We start from the raw sequence: 18519 nt of genomic DNA, 5'->3' as shown, positions 1-18519 counted from the left end.
AATATAAAAACGGGTCTTTTAAAGGGCCTTAATTCTGGATTGGTAGCAAACTTTCCCAAATAGAACACCATAGAAGATACCTGCCAGAACAAAAATTGAAAGTACCTAAATGTGCGGGTGCAATTAGCTTTCAACTTGCACCATAAATGCCGTATTATTTATTTATATGAAGAGGCTTATATGCCAACCCTAGAGGCCGATGTCATCTGCCGATGGGCCGTCCCCGCGGCGACAATGTTTCCTATACTGTCGTTTTGTGTCTCGTTTGTCGCGCAACAAACAGCGTTAACCGACATAACAGTTTATTATAATTGGCGGTGAGGGTTCAGCTTTCCGAAAATATGCTTTTTCGTCAGCGGCGAATGTTTGGGAAAAATTGTGAATGAGTTTTGAGTGACAAAATCTCTCTCAATCTAGGGATATCTAATTGAAGATAACATATAGGGAGAGCGTTTGTTTGGTAGTTTTTTAAAGATTATTTTATAGTAATTTGTTATTTCACAAATTACTAATAGTCCCGTTAGCCCCCCTCGTACTAAGCTAAATATGCTTGTATCACGAGTGACAATAGTTGAGCAGCGGGGACCGAACATAATGAAGTGTTGAATTAGTTGAGTGATCTAAAATACATTTATGTTTTTTAATAGAGCCTAAATGGCACGTTACGGTAAGAATAAAGACAACAAGTTAACAGCATTGTTGTGTTCCGGCAGTTAGAGGTAAGATAGCCAGTTCCTCCATGGTTAAGGATTCCGGGTGAAGCTCGCTTCCACCTTCGGCCTGATTATCACTTACCATCAGGTGAGATACAGGCCAAGAGCTTCCTCGTTGTAGATAAAAAAAAACCACAAAACATAGTTTATCTTAGAGTTTCTATTTCAGAAACAAAAGTAGGTATCAAAATACTCGAGTGTTAGTCATTTCGCTTCGCTTGCGGTAACTCAAGCGACTCAAGCGTTTCAACTAGGAAACGAAAAATCGCACCAGGAAAGCGAAGAGAATCTATTACAAAGTATCGGATATTTAATAACTCTTAAGCCGTCCGTCAAGAGCTTAAAGTCTTAACTAAAGGTCGTGCTATAAATTTTCCGGCTAATAGACCATTAACACCGATGCGACCAGGCTTGAGTGAAAGTTGTGCTTCAACACGATCTACGATAGTATGTTGTTGTACTCGTATGTTAAAGTTACTATGATGCCTTCGAAAGATCAAGCCAATAAGCAAAATTATTTGAAACTTCATTTTCAAACTTACTTAAATGAACTGAAAGTAAGATGATACCTATATATCCAGTGTTATTCTCACAAATTGAGACGAATTCAACGCGTCTCAAAGTAAAAACCATCATGCTGTCTAAACTGCAGTGTGTGAGTGAACACTCAAAAATAAAAATATAACCCTCTTTCTAGTGTTTTGTCCAATAACTCGTAGCCGTCCGATGACTAGAAGTTACCCTACCTCTGACATAATAAGAGCAGTCGCCCGTCAAGCGAAAAGTCATGGATTCGAGTCCCTTTTGAGGCACACATCCAATAATCATGTTTAAGCTTAATGTAGAGATGACCTTAAGCCGCTCGTCTAATGGAGCGTCAAGTGTTGGATGGACTGCACTCAGGGTTGTCAACTGATTGTCAGGTAATACGAGTATTTATTGGTACTAGAGCTCAAGAGTTATTATCTCCTGTAAACACATGCTTATTTGGTAAGCAAGAATATTTAATTTATAAAATTTTTTTAATAAAATTGTTCACAGTTTGGTTAGAATATTAAATAACATTAATGTTCAAGTTTGCATGTGTAGCTCGACTTACGATGTACTTGTAAGTTAAGACCAAGAATCTGATGGTCGCAATGGGTTACAAAATATTGATAGTAAACTCTTTACTAAGGTACTAAATAATTGAGGTTAATACTGAATTAGAAACTAACTGCAAGGGTCTGACGTAAAAAACAAGATATTTTTATTTACATAAGTACCATAATAGCTTTGTAATATAGGTAACATGAGTGCCCTTTCGAATGCATTATTACATCGTTTCTTATGTCCTTACCATAATCATCTTATTAAACTAATTGTATCAATTATGTCAATAGTGAGATGTGTAATAGAGCCAGCCCTGCGGGTTAATGCTGCCGTTAAACTAATTAGGACGAGAGTAAGCAGTTTACGTAGCAGCGATGACATAAGCGCACTATTTGCATTAACTACTCGTTTGATTTTAACTATTTACTAGTCATTTTAGGTTTTATTTGGGTTAGTAGAAATTAGCTTAATAGCCGGAAAAATAAATAAAGTTTGGTTTGCCTCTAAAATTAGAGACGGTCGTGGTCGTTCGCAGTGAAGACTAAAAAGGGTGATAATGATTTTAAAATACAGTAAACGTATCTTCTACAATGAGTTGGTTATGGTTTATTTATTTACTACTTCGTCGTAAGAGGCGACTTAGGACTACACATCAAACAGAGAACGGGCAGCAGCGCTCTTTGAAAAACACAACCTTTGAAACTGCGATCTCAAACCCGCCTGCCATGTGTGGGGATTATGGCAAAACCCTCCACTATAGTGTAGGAGGCTCATAGTCCAGCAGTGGACTGTAAAGGGCTGTTGATGATTATGATGATTTACTACTTAGCTGAATCAGCGAACTTTACACCATCATTTCTTTTTTCTCAAATAAATAATACTTGTTCTGACAAAAACGAGCACAAAAAAATGGAATTGTCCAATTAGGTGCACTAGTTCGGAAGTTATACGAGTACCAGCATCTGGGGATTAATTTTATTTTACGTAGGTCACCTACTTTCACTCAGTTATTGAGTTAACACTCAATTACACCCCCTGTTTCAATCATAATGCCAGTTCCAAAAATAATCCAACGGATGCTGTTTAACGAGAGCGAATTTCCTCGACTCAGATCGTTTGATTTGTAATCCGACTTGAGATTAGGACTGTGGAAACGCCGATATCCGAATTGTAAAGGTCCCGAAATGAAATCACTTGTTAGAATCGCCGAAATGGAATCACTTTTCCGCCACTTTGCGGACAGCGAGCGGGTTAGCGTGTGTCACGGGATAGGGTTGGCAGGTCTAAAAATATATCTGCCATTTTTGCCTTTTCAGTCACAGTTAAATAAAAATGAACAAAAGAAATATTCTTTATTTCTTGGATAAAGATAAATCAGCATTCTGTTCAACGAATGTTTCTTTTTTATTGATGAAGTAGCTTTTGCCCGCTGCTTCGCCCGCGTGAATTTAAGATGTACATAAGTAAATTAGCCTTTAAATATTTCTATTTTTGGAAAAACTGTTACTATGATCCTAACAACATTTTCCATTTGAGTGTTTCCATTTTGATTTCCCAAGGTAATTTTAATTCCAGAGTTGAAGAAGGTTATATCAGACCACAAGGAGTCACAAAGGCGCGATCACACTGTAAGTATTATCCCGGCGGTTGGCAACCCTACACATGTCGCATCTCCGATATTTCGCATTCAGGCTATAACATGTCAAGTGGCTTATTCAATTCTTTGATATCACATATTGGGAGCGGCAAGACTTATATTGGAACGGACGGTATGATTTTGTTGCGTACTTTCGGTGACTTTAAAAAATAGGTTATACTTACGTGTTTTCAGATAAAAAGGTAATAAAAGATTGTCACGTGAAGGTTAGCAATTAACTGTCTAGACGTTTTGTTTGTTTTTTGTTTACTACATTTTTAATTGATTGATACGTTGTTTCAAGTGGAAATTTGTAAAAATGCAAAGAGACTCAACAGCTCCCGTTTACGCTAGCGAGTGCGTCAAAAAATTCTATGAAGATTTTAGTTCTTGAAAGTGGCCGCTAGGGGTGCTGTACAATACTTATGTTCAGCAGTGGCTGAAAAACAGACTCTTTCAATTTGAGCACCTCCACCTACTTACAACGAATTTCGCTTCCAAAAACTATGAACCATAAATAACAGAAGCCTTAAAATGAAAGTAATTAGTCGCACTTGTAACTTGTTTCCCCAACGATGTGCGAACTTGGAGATGAAGTCGTAAAGCCCCGAACTTTTGCATTCCGCATTTTAAGAGACTACCCCCCGTCAGGCTTTTAAATCCGATGCTTGGCAAAGTGTCAAAATGCCGGAACAATTACGTACGAAGCCTGTGAGGATTATGTGTCATGTCACCGCGCATGTATACAATGTATAGAGAATTTGAGTTGGCGGGAATCGGGCTGGTAGAATGAGAAATTCCTCAATATCATGAAGCACAGAGATGTACAGTTGATATTACATTTGACTTCACATTTTTGATGCAAAATGGTCTGTATTACAACAAGGAAAGACGTCACTGTGTTGAGCACGATGTGCTGTCACCCGTACTTCTCGACCATATCACAAATGCAAAAAGTTGTCATGTTTCATCGTGGTTCCTAAAACCAAGTCATTGCCAAAAATAAAAGAAGAAGTTCTCCGTTATTCGCATAAAAAGAACCAAGACTTCCGAGCAAATGAATACTCACTCACTAATCTGCTAAGCACTTACTAACTCACTCAGTGAACTAAGTCCGCTGCTCTACTCGGATTCCGTGCCTCTTTGTTCGAAGATAATTGTCAGGTATCCACTACAATATCCAAACGTTTTCTATAGAAATACCTCAGCCATTTTCCACCCGAATTTCCAATCCAATTTTGCATTGAAATACATACCTGGAACAAAACAAAAGTTGCATTTAATTCAATATGTCACGAGTCACGGCGCGTTAGTGCGGAATACAGGTATTTCTAGAAATCACGGCTCGGGCGGCTTTCACAGTAAACCCTATTATCAAAATCCCATTTTGTAGTAAAAGAGAAAAGCGTAGGCTCTATTTATAAATGAGGAGTAAATAATAATGGACTTAAAAGAATGTATTTACTTTAACCTACATAATATTTCGTTTGACACACATACAAGTTGATAAGTCTTCTGAAAGTATAAGTGCTTTAGTAAACTCAGCTAGAAGAAATAGAATCTTACACTTTAAATGTTGATCCGATTTTGAGTATTAGGTGACGTCCTTGACAATACCCTTTGTTCGAAACGCTACTTAAATTCTACAGTTCAAAACGATTTGAGTGTTGTTCAAATAAATAAACTAGAAGTAAAATTGCCAGAGTAACTCTAACAGATTCTAAAAATACCTCATTCTTGAGCATAAGTGCCAAGGCCTGCTCTGATGACTTACATTAACGATTCAAACCATTACCCGACCAGTTACTTGTTTGAACAAGCAGTGATACATTAATGAAGGTGATTAGAACATAATCTACTGGAGGATGTACTTTTTGCTCTAAGCTTATGTTTATTTCCAAAGCAGGCAGATGTCAAAACATTGTACAGGCACGCACAAGATACAAAGTACGGCGGCTTTGGGAAATACTCGTACAAATACGTGTTCAATTACATAATTCACTGACATACGAAATGTTTGTGCTTCATTTTTATTTATCTTGAGGGGATTTTGAGCTTTGAGGTAGGATAAAGCCACAGGGGATTCAAGGAAAAGGTTTATTATCAAACTTCTGGCCTCGATTTTGAAATAAGATGTTGTTTATTCTTACTCCGATTCCTTAAACCTGATTAAATTACGCGATTATTGATAAATATGATACATTTACTTCCTACTTATTTTTAGTCTGAGATCTATCTCTCTATTCAAATTCAAAGTCAAAGCTTTTATTGGCTCTTTTCAAGGCGTTTATACACGTCCCAAATATAGCTTGCCAGTAATAACGTACAAAGTACAAAATGTGGCATCATTAGTAGTTGGAATATAAATTTTCTATTTTTCAACAAAAAATGAACCGTAGTTATGTGAACGAATCTTTTATGAGATACAATCACGACGAATGAATACTAAATCAGTTCAACTAAACAATCTTCATTTTTCGGGAACAACAATAATCCGTTCAGCACATAGTTGGTCTACCTCACAAATCCAGCGGAGCCGGGCCTTGTAATTACGTAGACAACAGCACATCAGGGAGTTTTGTTGCAAAATCGCCCCAATTGCAATCCACATAAGATACACAGTTACCTCGATGAGCTGTACAAGGGAGCCTGCCGAGGTGTCTTTATGTAAATTATATCGCTGCTTGTCGACCATCCCCGTAATTTAGTCCAGTAGAATTAGCTTTTAAATCGGAAATAATTCCTACAAAAGATTTTATTATTTTAATGGCTTCATTGGTTGCCCATTAAGACTCTCCTAAGTTTTCGACTTCGACGGAGTTGTGCTTAAGTGGTGGGGGCCCCCGAAAGAGGCATTTTTTCGGTGTTCCGGTTATACCGCGTAAAGGACTTACCCTATCAAAAAGTGGTCTTCATGACGGTTGAAGGGCACTTAATCCTGTATTGAATAAGACCAAATTCATATGTTTTGGACAAACCGTTCTCGCGCTAAAGTTCGGCAAAGTAGAAAATATACGTATAATTAATGACCCTCTCCACGTCCAATGGTTTGTTACCCACAGGCTTCCAAGTCTTGAAAAGGGCCACCTCAACCAGTGTAACCCTATCAAGGCTTACGAGCTTGATGCGCCTATCCTTGTTCGTCCCAGCGTTCCTTAACTGCGGTTGCTGCACCTCTTCCTGACACTCACCTGAACGACTCTGTGTTACCTACTGTGGCTGCCCCTCTTCCTTGTATCCTCTTGCATGACTACGTTGCCTAGCCGTATGCCTGGTCTAAGGTTCGACGCCAAAAATCAACAACAACAAGTTCATATTAAAACGCTGAAGAGTTTTTTGTTTGTTTGTTTGAACGCGCTAATCTCAAGAATTACTAGTTTGATTAAAATCATTATTTTTGTGTTGAATAGCTCATACATTGAGGAAGGCTATAGGATATATACAATCACTCTACGACTAATAGAGGCGAAGCAGTAAAGAAAAATGTTGCAAGCACGGACAATAGTATTTAAACTATTTTCACGTGTACAAAGTTGATTTTGTGGCGTCGAACCTTGGACCAGGCATATAGCTAAGCAATGCAATCGTACAGGAGGGTACAAGGAAGAGAGGCAGCCACATTAGGTAACACAGAGTCGTTCAGGAGAGTGTCAGGAAGAGGTGCAGCAACCGCAGTTAAGGAACGGCTGGGACGAACAAGGATAAGCGAATCAAACTCGTGAGCCTTGTTAGGGTTACACTGGTTAAGGCGACCCTTTACAAGGCTTGGAAGCATGTGGGTAACAAGTCATTGGACGTGGAGAGGGTCATTAATTATACACATATTTTCTACTTTGCCGAACATTTGCACGAGAACGGTTTGTCCAAAACATATGAATTTGGTCTTATTCAATTCAGGATTAAGTGCCCTTTAACCGTCATGAAGACCACTTTTCGATAGGGTAAGACCATTACGCGGTATAACCGGAAAACCGAAAAAACGCCGCTTTCGGGGGCCCCCACCACTTAAGCACAACTCCGTCGAAGTCGAAAACTTAGGAGAGTCTTAATGGGCAACCAATGAAGCCATTAAAGCAAAAAAATCTTTTGTAGGAATTATTTCCGATTTAATCAATTTTTGTGTTTAATTCTACTGGCCTAATTAGCTGTTTGTCAGCGCTTAAGCAGCGTTTAGTGTTATGATAGACAAGGTTGTGTTTTTCTTTTGCGTTTTTAATTTTGGCGATTTAACTTGTAGATGTGAGTCAAGTTAAATTTTATTTTGCCTAATTAAGGTGCGATATAAGTACCTACATTAAAATAATGTTGATTGGAAGAGATGAAGTATGTGCTCTATCTACACAATAACTAACTTATAAAAACTCTACGTAAAGATAATTTTATCATTACATAAGTACTTCATCCATCACCTTAAAATTCATCTACACTCAGCATTCGATCAGATTGTGGTCAAACGAAGACGTTATGCGGGTATTTGACCACAAACTGATAAAAAAACAAAAGAATATAAAAATCAAGGTAGCAAATTGATTCCGAATTTGAAAATTGGTTTTAGAGTGGCAACACAAAGAGGAGCCAAATAACGCGTTAACGCGCAAGTGAAGCCGCAAAACAATCGAAAGCAGACGGATTCGAGTGCGTACAGTCAGCAAAAGTAAACATTGTTCAATGTTGAACCTTCTGTCCTCTCAATAAAGTATACCTATACATTTAGTAGGTATCTGCTGTACACAAATAACGTATAGGCACTTAACCATCAAACGGCGCAAAGTCAAACAAAAAGGTATTTTAGAGCGTGAACCGGTCGTGATACGAGTTTACCGTGGAGTGGGCAGTTAATTAATTACGGTAATTAGCCAGCGCGATCGGCGTGCGGTCTTCATACGAATTAGTCACAAATATGACAGATTAATAAGAATTAAAATTGGGTGCGAGCGTGGCGTGGCAGGAATGTGGCATGGCATTTTCGTGATATTTTACTCGTAGCTTTTACTTTTACATTAATTGTAATTTGATATAGCAACGTCATGTCGTCGTTGAACTCTACATTCTTTTAGTAAAAAGTGAATGTAGAATCAGCTAAGATTTATTTGCATAAATAACTATCTTATAACGTGGCAAACAAAACTTTTATGCTTAGTTTTTTTTAAATACCTATGTAAATAAGTTTATTATTTTTACATATTAATAAATAATGAATGAACTAATCGTTTTTCCAAACAGTCGTTTTCTACAAACACATAATTATCAGTAGAATCTCTCAAAGTCAAACAGTAAAATCAAACAAAACATTTAAACTGGAACCGGTCGCGATTCGTCCGAGCCCATCCGTGGAGAGGGCAGTTAATTAATTACGGTAATTAGTTAAGCCGCAATCGCAACATCTCTAGCGATCGCCGCGCCATCCTTATTTAACGATCGGCACAAGATGATTGTTTTGGGACTTCTTGGCGGGAAAATGAAGCGCCATATTTAGCAGTTTTAACTCATTTTTTAAGGCTGGGTTGCACTATATTATTACCTTACTTTAACTTTGACAAATGTCAAAAATCTGTCAAATCCCATACAAAAAGCACCGGTTATCGCCATAGTTAACGTTAAAGTTAGGTGGTGCAACTCAGCCTAAGAATTTAGCCAACTATTCATGTGTAATAATGGTGGATTAATATTTATTAACCATGAAGTGTTCTTGAACGCGCATGAGTTTAGGCAAATGAAACAAAACAGTGCAACATCAGTTTTCAAGTTTCTTCAAGAAGTCCGCGTCAGGTTTCAGTATAATGCCACATCTTTGCTGAAGCTCAAGGGATAGGGGGGGCATATCATCTCATCTATCATTATCATTCATTATTCCATCAATTAAATATTAAGTATAGATGTATTTTATACTTAAATCAATTTTATACTTGACACTGGCTTTATGCGCAAATCGCACGAAGACAAAATTAACTCTTAATTGCCAGTAATTGTTCTGTTAAAACAATTGAAAATGGTGACGCCCGAATTTTATTGAAAACATCAAATTGAACAAATATGTTAGCGCCTGAATCACCTGAATGCTGTTATCAAAATAAATACGTGTTCAATGTTTAAATTTTAACACTGACTGCGTTTACAAAAACGAGAATTTAAAATTATTCTATGAGTATAAACTGAATAGTGGTAAATATTTTTGTTTTATTTAGCGATGTGTAAATATGAAACGTTAAATACAAAAGTTATTTTATTAGGTACTAGCTTTCCGCCCGCGTGGAATTTTGTCTGTCACAGAAAAACTATATCGCGCGCGTCCCTGTCTCAAAAACCGGGATAAAAACTATCCTATGTCCTTTCCCGGGACTCAAACTATCTCTATGCCAAATTTCATCAAAATCGGTTCAGTGGTTTAGGCGTGAAAGCGAGACTGACAGACAGACAGACAGAGTTGCTTTCGCATTTATAATATTAGTATAGATTTTCACCTGTTTCATACATGTCTAACTTTTGTTTTTAGGTGAAAATAAATCACCTTCTTCATTGATTATTGTGTTATCTACACACCATTGTTTCGTGCGCTTTTATTCGAGCCATTAAACGGTCAATGGATTGCTTTGTCAGCCCTCGCCGTACAATAAAATGATTTTTGTGATCGTTAACCATAGACCACTTACATCTTATAGACCCTGCAAAAAGAAACAAATGACAGTTCTTTCTTATGATTGACTTTGGGTTTAGTGGCACTGACGGATAACTATGTAACGTTGTCAAAAAAAAAAGAAAAAAAAACTTGCTAGCAGTCTGAGTACCTAATCTCAGACAGTAAAGTAAATAGTGAGTAGAGTGTCATTAACACTCATGTATTCATACCAATATATACTTCGACGTTCGATAGCAAGTATGAAACCCTCTCAGTGGGTTAACATAAGCGTTTGTCTTACTAAAGCATCAAATCTGATATGACGTAACGCAATCAGTGGCGTGCTCATTGCTTGCGACCTACGTGTCATTGAATGACAATCTATGACACCTATTGTGTACGTTAGTCGCGTCACGTAGCGTCGTGCGTCGCTGACGTAAGATATCGCTTGAGCTAACATCTCAAAAGTCAAAATCCTACGCAACTATTTGCATACGTCATGACTTGCCCGAGCTAGATTTCACCTTTGTCCTGGAGTCATCCTAATCACAAAGAAATCTAACGATCTGCCGCATACAATGCGGCGTCTATAAAGTCCATTTTCCTGCGCCGTCAACACACAATACCGGAATTGTCGTATTGTGGCCGACAGCCATTGCAGGAGTCATTGAAAGCATCGGTTAATAATTGAAGTAGCCCGCTGATATCGAAATAACAGGGCAGCATTTTCCCCGTGGCGTGTGGTTTTTGTAAACAAAACTCCATTTATTATAGACCTTTCGTTCTTCGATTACAGAGGAACGTATTCGAACTATTTGTTTCATAAGCTTGTGTTTTTGCTAATGATGATTTATGGGTTCTGGCCCCCTTTTTCTGCTGCCTCGGGGTTAGTTAGATCAGGTATGTTATTTTCTGTTCCGATTTGATATTTTGAGGTAAGGATTAGCATAAAAATAACTTAGTACTTATATTATGATGTTGATACAACTTTGTAGCTAGAGACTGGAATTCGCTGCCTGCTGCTGTCTCTCCCGAACACCATAATCCAAGCCTATTTAAGGCGAGAGTGAATAGGTGTGTACCAGGGCAGATATGTAGACTAAATCCTAGACTGCACATCTCACTTAACACCAGGTGCGATTGCGATCAAATAACCTGCCTTGTTATGCATTAAAATATCATTGTCTTAAGACATCTGTTTGAAATAGCAATTTTTACCTAAAGGCAATGAAAAATAATAGAGCTTTTCTGGAATCCGATTAAGAATATCGAAATAACCGGATTAATGAGCGTCTTATTTTATTTTCGTCTAATAAATACAAAAAGCCGTACTAATCTCTTTTAAAACAGTAGGACGACCCAGCAGCCTTGTAAAGGATTTACGTGGAAATAAGCTCAAATTACGTATTTATGTTGGTTCACGCAATAATAGGCTATTGTTAATGACACAAATTCACGAAGAACACAGGCGTGAGCTCGTACAAAGGTAATACGTATCATGTCACAAAGCCCCAATTCCCGCTTTGTATAAATACACGGCATTATCTGTCTCCCCGCACTTAATTGGCGGTATACATCCAGACAATAAACACAGTATACTTGTACTTTATGTTGTAGGAATACGGTTCAAAATAGATTTGTAGCTTATTAGCCGTGGAAACTGTGCGTCATTGTACAATATTGGTGCAGGCGCAATATCCTCGATTAGTTGCACCCTCGTACGGCGTGAAGCCCGATAGTGTTCAAACAGAGGATTTTGGGGGCTGATTCTGTTAGTGAATTTAATTGTGAGTGGAGCGATGGTGTGAGTCTAGAGGGATAATAAAGCATTATACTCACCCTCTCAATAATGTCTACATGATGATAATATTCGTTGTTTGTGTAGATAGTTGCGATAAATGTATTTGTCCCAGTAGCTAGACTAGTACGGTCCTGTCACTCACTAAGCCCGCGCAAATACGGATTACGGCATTTTCACTCACCAAGTTGGTGCCATTGGCGAGTAAAGTCCTGATACTTGCCAGGTTCATCCGCTAGTGAGAGCGGTAAATACGGTTCGTTCGTTCGTTTCAGCCGAAAGACGTCCACTGCTGGACAAAGGCCTCCCCCAAGGATTTCTACGAAGGTAAATACGGTAGCCTTTATTAATTTTTCCTTTAACACTTTCTTTTTACGAGGAAGCCCATGGTCTCACCTGATGGAAAGATTTTATCAGACCAAAGGTGAAAGAGAGTTTCACCCAGGAATCCTCTAACCCAGAGGATTATCCTATTTATTTCACTGAGGGAGACCAAAACAACTGTATTTACCGTTTTAGGCCCTTTTAGTTTTTGTAAATAAAGGTGTTAATCGTCCCTATGACCCAGTGGATTAGACTAATAGGATTCGAATTAATATTATTTACCGCTAATGACTATTTATGCTGATTTTGAGTTGCCAGTCACAATTTATAACGCTTCCATTTAATATTCAGCGTGGAAGTTGAACGGGCTTAGTTTGATTAACATTATGTTATGATTAATTTTATTATTAGTTCACATAAGTGGCTTATGTTGGTTTATGAAAATATATTTGCGGTTTCAATATATTAATAAATATATGAATGGATTCAAACGTTTTATAATCTTAACTAATAACTGCGATTAACAGAGTTAAATTAACTGGAATGTTATGCAACTGGATCATCTTTCAAGGATGCTCCCTGTAAGAGCCAATTGATATGAGAGCTAGGAGTCACTTTACGAATGCGTAGGTAGCTTGTATAAATCATCTACATAATCTAATACTAGATCCATCACCATAGCACCATCTTATTTTAACCGTAAAAATAACATTATCCGGTGCTTTTTGTATGGAGTTTGACAGATTTTTGACAACTCAGCCTAAGTAACTAATTAAAATTCATTAAAATTCTTTCAGCCGTTTAGGCGTGAAAACATTCAAACATTTGTATCTACATACTCGTACAAAGAAATCGTATGAATGTAGGAATTTCTCATAAAACAAAAAACATATTATGTACGTACGAGTATGTTAGCTCGCTAAGCTCAAGTCTTAGCTAAAACACCGCGACTGTACCACCCACATTCTATCGTTAATGACCACTAATCATCGCAAAAAAGTAGCTAAGTACTACTGAATAACGACCTATCTACAACCTATAATTCTAACATTCATACTTTTAAAGTCCATAATTACTCAACAATCGTTTTAAAGATGTGAATTCAAAACATTTGTGTACGAATATACGGTATAACGAGCTAAGCACATAATATCTTAATGTAATAGAAATAGATGCTATTTTCCAATAAAAATTTAAAGTTTTATGTGCCGACAACTGTACAGTCTTAGCCTATTTGTAATTTAAAATAACTTCATGAATTAAGGCGTAAAATTTGCCAGCGGCTAAAGGCGGTGCCGGTTAAAGCGGATAAATTTCATTCCGCTTATTACTTTTTAATGCCTTATTAACTTCAGTTTAGACACCCTAATGGTAAAAACGAAACGTGAAAAATTCATGTAATTAATTACGTTAAATAATCGTAATCCGAACAATGGCGAGGCAACATCAAGGGTTTTAAGCCGGTCAATTAATTCATAGAACTTAACTAGTTAGTTAATTACTGCAATTAAGTTTCGTAAAAGTAGGAGCGCGAAGTAGAGATTTAGAACTTTTGCACGGGTTGCTCATAACCTATTTAAGTAGCCGTATTTAAACTAGGTACTTTAGAAGTAGGGAACTGTAAAACATACAAGCATTTAAATTAAGATGGTTGCGGGCTGTGCCGTTCTTTATTTTTATTACCCAAAATACGGCTCACATTAAATTATCTCTATTTTTATAGAGTTAGACTTTGGTAATTACTTCTTATAAGCGAAAGCTTAAGCTTAGTGGTACTTCTAATCGGTGGCCTACAGGCTGTAAAATATTCCTCATTCAGTCTTCACAAGCCACCAAATATGTCTAATATACACATATCAATAACATATCAAATGTACCTATAAGGTCAGCCCTATTTCCATGGAATAAGATCGACTTTTTAGCTTTACGCTTGATTTGCCGTCTTTAGCAAGGGGTGCTAAAGCTAATAACCGTCACTTATCCGTCATAGCAATTTTTATCCCATATCGTTAAACAAAGATAAAATATTGTTTTATCATAACATAATTTGTCGGCAGTTCATTATACTTGCTAATGAAGTTACTTGATCCCGAGAAGGAAACTCGTATTTCATAGAGATCCAAACAATATTTATGACGTTCGAGTTAATTGCGGAGCTGTTGCGAAAAGTAAATGCTGTATCGTGATACAAGTTCCTCTGAACACAAATTAATTTATTGCTCCAACTATCTATTCTATGTGTGTTATATTTACGCTGGACCAATTTCGTTTTGTTTTAGTATGATTGGTCGTGACACCCAAAGTAACCAAAAAGACAGAATAATCGAGATTCTAGTGTATATTTTAAAGCCTGTAAACCTTTGAAAAAGAGGCTGACAATAGTGACTGAGTTTCTTGCGCTGCTTCTTCTCAGCACTGGCCCATTTATTGTCCTGAAGCAGGGGTAGGGTTAATACTGGGACGTGTAAAAGTGCTTTTTTAAAGCCTATTTGCAGAAATAAATGAGTTTTATGAGTTTTTATGAGTTTTTTACATCACAACCTTATTTGAATTGCGAACTTTTTGGCTACTTTGAGTGTCACAAACTGTTTTACGTTGTCTGTGCCGTATTGGAACCAGAGTAGAATGAACCATTTCACTTTACTCGTAGATGTGGATGTCGTAAAGGGACCACGAACATCAGGCCTCCCCAACCCTTCTGGCTAGCATGGGGAGTGTTGGTCAAATACATTTACCGCTCTTAATTAGGTATAGAGGGGTGATCCTGCAGTTAAGATTAAATGACCTGCTGATGATAATGATAGAGATTGATTGTACTTGAGATAAAGGTTTTATTTACGTCCTTGAGCCTTTTGTCGCTTGAGAAACTCAAATTGAAATAAGAGATCAACATTTCTATTATGAATGACCTAGCTTTCATGTTAGCAATAAGTATAAATAAATAACCTTTTACGCTTTTTTCCCTGGAAAGTGTTCTTGATAGCATCATTATTTTGTAATGCTTTAATTCAATTGCATATTCAGTGATGTGTTTGATTATTTCACTTCAAACGTAATGTTTGCGTTGGCACATTAAAGTTTACTTTGAAGTTAGAAACTCTGATGTCGCGACTACGTGGAGATTGCAGAAGTAAGTTGCGTCTCAAACTTGAGTCGTGTATCAAACAAAAGTTGTGTTTCGTGGCGGATGTATGCTGACTCGGCGAATTTGGTTTAGAACGGTTTACAATGTCCACATTTTACGAGCTGTAATGTTTTTCCTATTTGTATTGGATTTTGAGCACATTTTCACCGAAAGCTCATATTTGTACGTTAAATATAGCTCTTGTATCTTAAATCAGTAAATTCAAGTTTCTTCTGTAACTCACTCGATTGCTCCATTTTGTTGGAGGAGCAGAAAATTATAAGGCAAATGAACATACTCATTGACTTAACAGCTTCTGAAGGACGAACTGTTAGTAAAAATAGTACTCACGTCAACAAAACCCAATAACATAGTGCGGTTTATTGAAATATAAGTGTGCCTGTGAAATATAGGTAACACGTACTTCTCTCTTCGCATGACAGTTAAAAGATGAAATGGAACGTAGACCTTGAACAAAATGTGAAGGTTAGCCTCTCAGTTTACTTGCAAAGAAAATATTGTTGTAGTCGTGAGCTGTGGTGATGTAACTGTTGCATTGTGCATGCACTCGTCACCCATCAATATGGAGGCCGTATATAAATACGGACTATTTTATTTACAGGCCTGTAAAGTAGTCACGCGGGTTAACGTAGCGAAATACGCAACGCTACAGCTACAGTTTCAATTTCGATGCGCCTTGTCGCGTTGCGTATGAAATCAAACTGTTTACAAGTTAACCAATTCCGTATTTCTGTGGTCAGAGCAGTCGTATGGCAAGTAGAAGGTCGTAGAGTTTACCTAGGATAGTCAATTTCTGAAAATTAAATGAATGAATTTAAGATAATATTAAAAAAAACAATAAACATTTATTATTGTTGAAGTAAAATACTACATACCTAGATAGAGTAAAACGACTCACTGCTGTAGTTGTGTCATTCATTAAAACGTTCTCTCAATTTCCAAATCTACACTCTCACTCTACTTAGCGAGAATCTAGCTTGATTGACAGCTCTATCAGTCGTACAAAGTTGTGGTAAAACACGTCGTGTTCAATAAAATCTTCAGTAGTAAAACACAATTCAGCTACAAAAGTAAGTAATATGATTGTAAAACAATAAAGTATTTCGCAACATGTGCAGGCACAGACTCGCGCAGTTTGCAGCAATGTGTCCACTACAAAGAATTCCGATTCAGTAATAAGACCGTTTGAATATATTACGCGAACGGCGCCACGGCGCGTGCACTGAAAACAAAGCCCAAAGAGAAAAACTTTGTTATTGAAGCTAAGCTGTTTGTTTTTAGCACAATTGAATATGACATGTGATATTAATAAAACAGTAAATTATCACATCTGTCAGATTTACACAACAGTAAATTATTACAACATGAAAATTAAGGCTTATGTTCAGCAGTGGACGTCCTGCGGCTGAAATGCTGATGATGATAATTATTCAGATTTAATACGTTTATCCAATATTTGTATATCTAAAAATATTACTGGCTTTATCAATCAACGTATTTGTGCTCCAAACAATTTTTTCCAAAAATTCTCTTAATTTATTTAGGTCATATTCAGCGTGGACTGGTTTTCCTCCCCGGGCTGTGATCAAATAAGCTACGGTGATGAATAGCTTGTTTTGAACCGACTCGTTTATTAGTTCCATTCTTTGTAATTCTTTATTTTAATATTTCAACGTTTTACCAAACTGCTGATAGACATTGTTTAATGCCTTTTATTCGTGAGCAAAATTGGTTTATTTTATCGGAAACATGTTTTGAAAAATACTTGAAAAGTTTGCTACAAATTTTTCAGTTCACATCGCAATTTACGCGCGGGTAAAATAATATAGGTAGTCTTGTGTTAAAATTTTTAAGTAAAAAGTTAAAGTAGAAACCATTTAAGAGTAGGTACCTAACCTTTCAAACTTTCTCACGAATGATTCTAGTCATGAAAAAAGTTTTGATTGTGTACTCAACTAAATATAATTATAGAGATTACTCAAGTTTCTTTCGATAAAGTAATTTAACTCATAGTACTTAGTCTGAGTGACTTTCAAAGTTTTAGCTCATCCAAGCACGTAATAGAGTAACAAGATTTAACAAAATAAATTAACTGTCCACAACAAATACCTTAGGTATTCTTATTAGGTATTCTTTACTGCGTAGTTTCGTAGAAAAATAAATTGCCAGTATATCATAGAAGACAAAGCTTTTGAATACCGATGAAACAAACAATATTAAAGGCAAAATAGGCGAGATATAAGATTATAAAGAAAATCCGTCAGTTCCACGAAAATATGTTTTTCATAGAAGCTGTATAATGGACCGGCTTATATTACGTCACCTTTCTTGGCCTTCTCTGTCTAAACAGTGACTGAAGCTTTGCGACATAGAATAATAATATTATGAGATAGGTAAATATTGTCTAAAATGGTCCATAGTTGATAATAAATGATTTAACATTGATTTAAAATTGTACACGACTTCTATTTGTGCTTACCACTCCAAGCGAATGAATTTGCTGAAGTTGAACTCTTATAAATATTATGAAAATATTGTGCAAATGCGGGTGGGTGAAGAAAATTCATCGCGCCTTAACAGACCACGCTGCATCTCTTCAGTCTGCCTGCAACCATGACTCGTGCAACCGAGTTGAAATGTCGGGACTAAATATCTGTTTACCTTTACTTATAATAGTGTTTTGTTGCCGAATCCCGTAATAATGATAATTTATAGTGAAAAATGCAACATAAAAGTTTAAAATATTATAACTCCATGCCGTGTAATCGTATATCGGCAATAAGATAGTGCCTACTATCCAATATTGTTCTATTCATCAAAGTGTGTTTGATATGAAAGCTAACAATCGAGTTAGAATCACATTAGCCACCGTTCAAGCTTAACGTTATGACATCGTGCCATCAACGGTAGATGTGAATACATCCTCAACACTCGGTGCCAAAGTTGGCCATATTTGCTTGCAAGGCTGCCAAATTTTATTGGAACGGACTATAAATGTCTGACGTAGCAAATTTACACCTCACCACCGACTAAAAGCTTCCACCTGCGTCCGTTTTCACTCAAAAATAGTAACTCAGTAGCTTGATAAAAAAGGCACATTATATTTTATAGCTTCATTCTTCAGATATTATTTACCAGGTAGTCCCTTTAAGCTACTAGGCGACTTCGCAAAATTTTTAGAGACTTTTATTCAGT

General features: G+C 36.9%; 1 protein-coding gene across 1 annotated transcript in view; it reads right to left on the bottom strand.

The window, feature by feature from the left end:
• Positions 1-18519, bottom strand: part of LOC135078318 (uncharacterized) — a 295960-nt gene that overhangs the window by 222166 nt on the left and 55275 nt on the right. The window lies entirely within an intron of this gene.

This window comes from Ostrinia nubilalis, chromosome 14, assembly GCF_963855985.1.
Source record: "Ostrinia nubilalis chromosome 14, ilOstNubi1.1, whole genome shotgun sequence".
Taxonomy (NCBI): Eukaryota; Metazoa; Arthropoda; class Insecta; order Lepidoptera; family Crambidae; genus Ostrinia; species Ostrinia nubilalis.
Note: the sequence above shows the minus strand (reverse complement) of the source record. Positions and strands in the feature narration are given on the sequence as shown.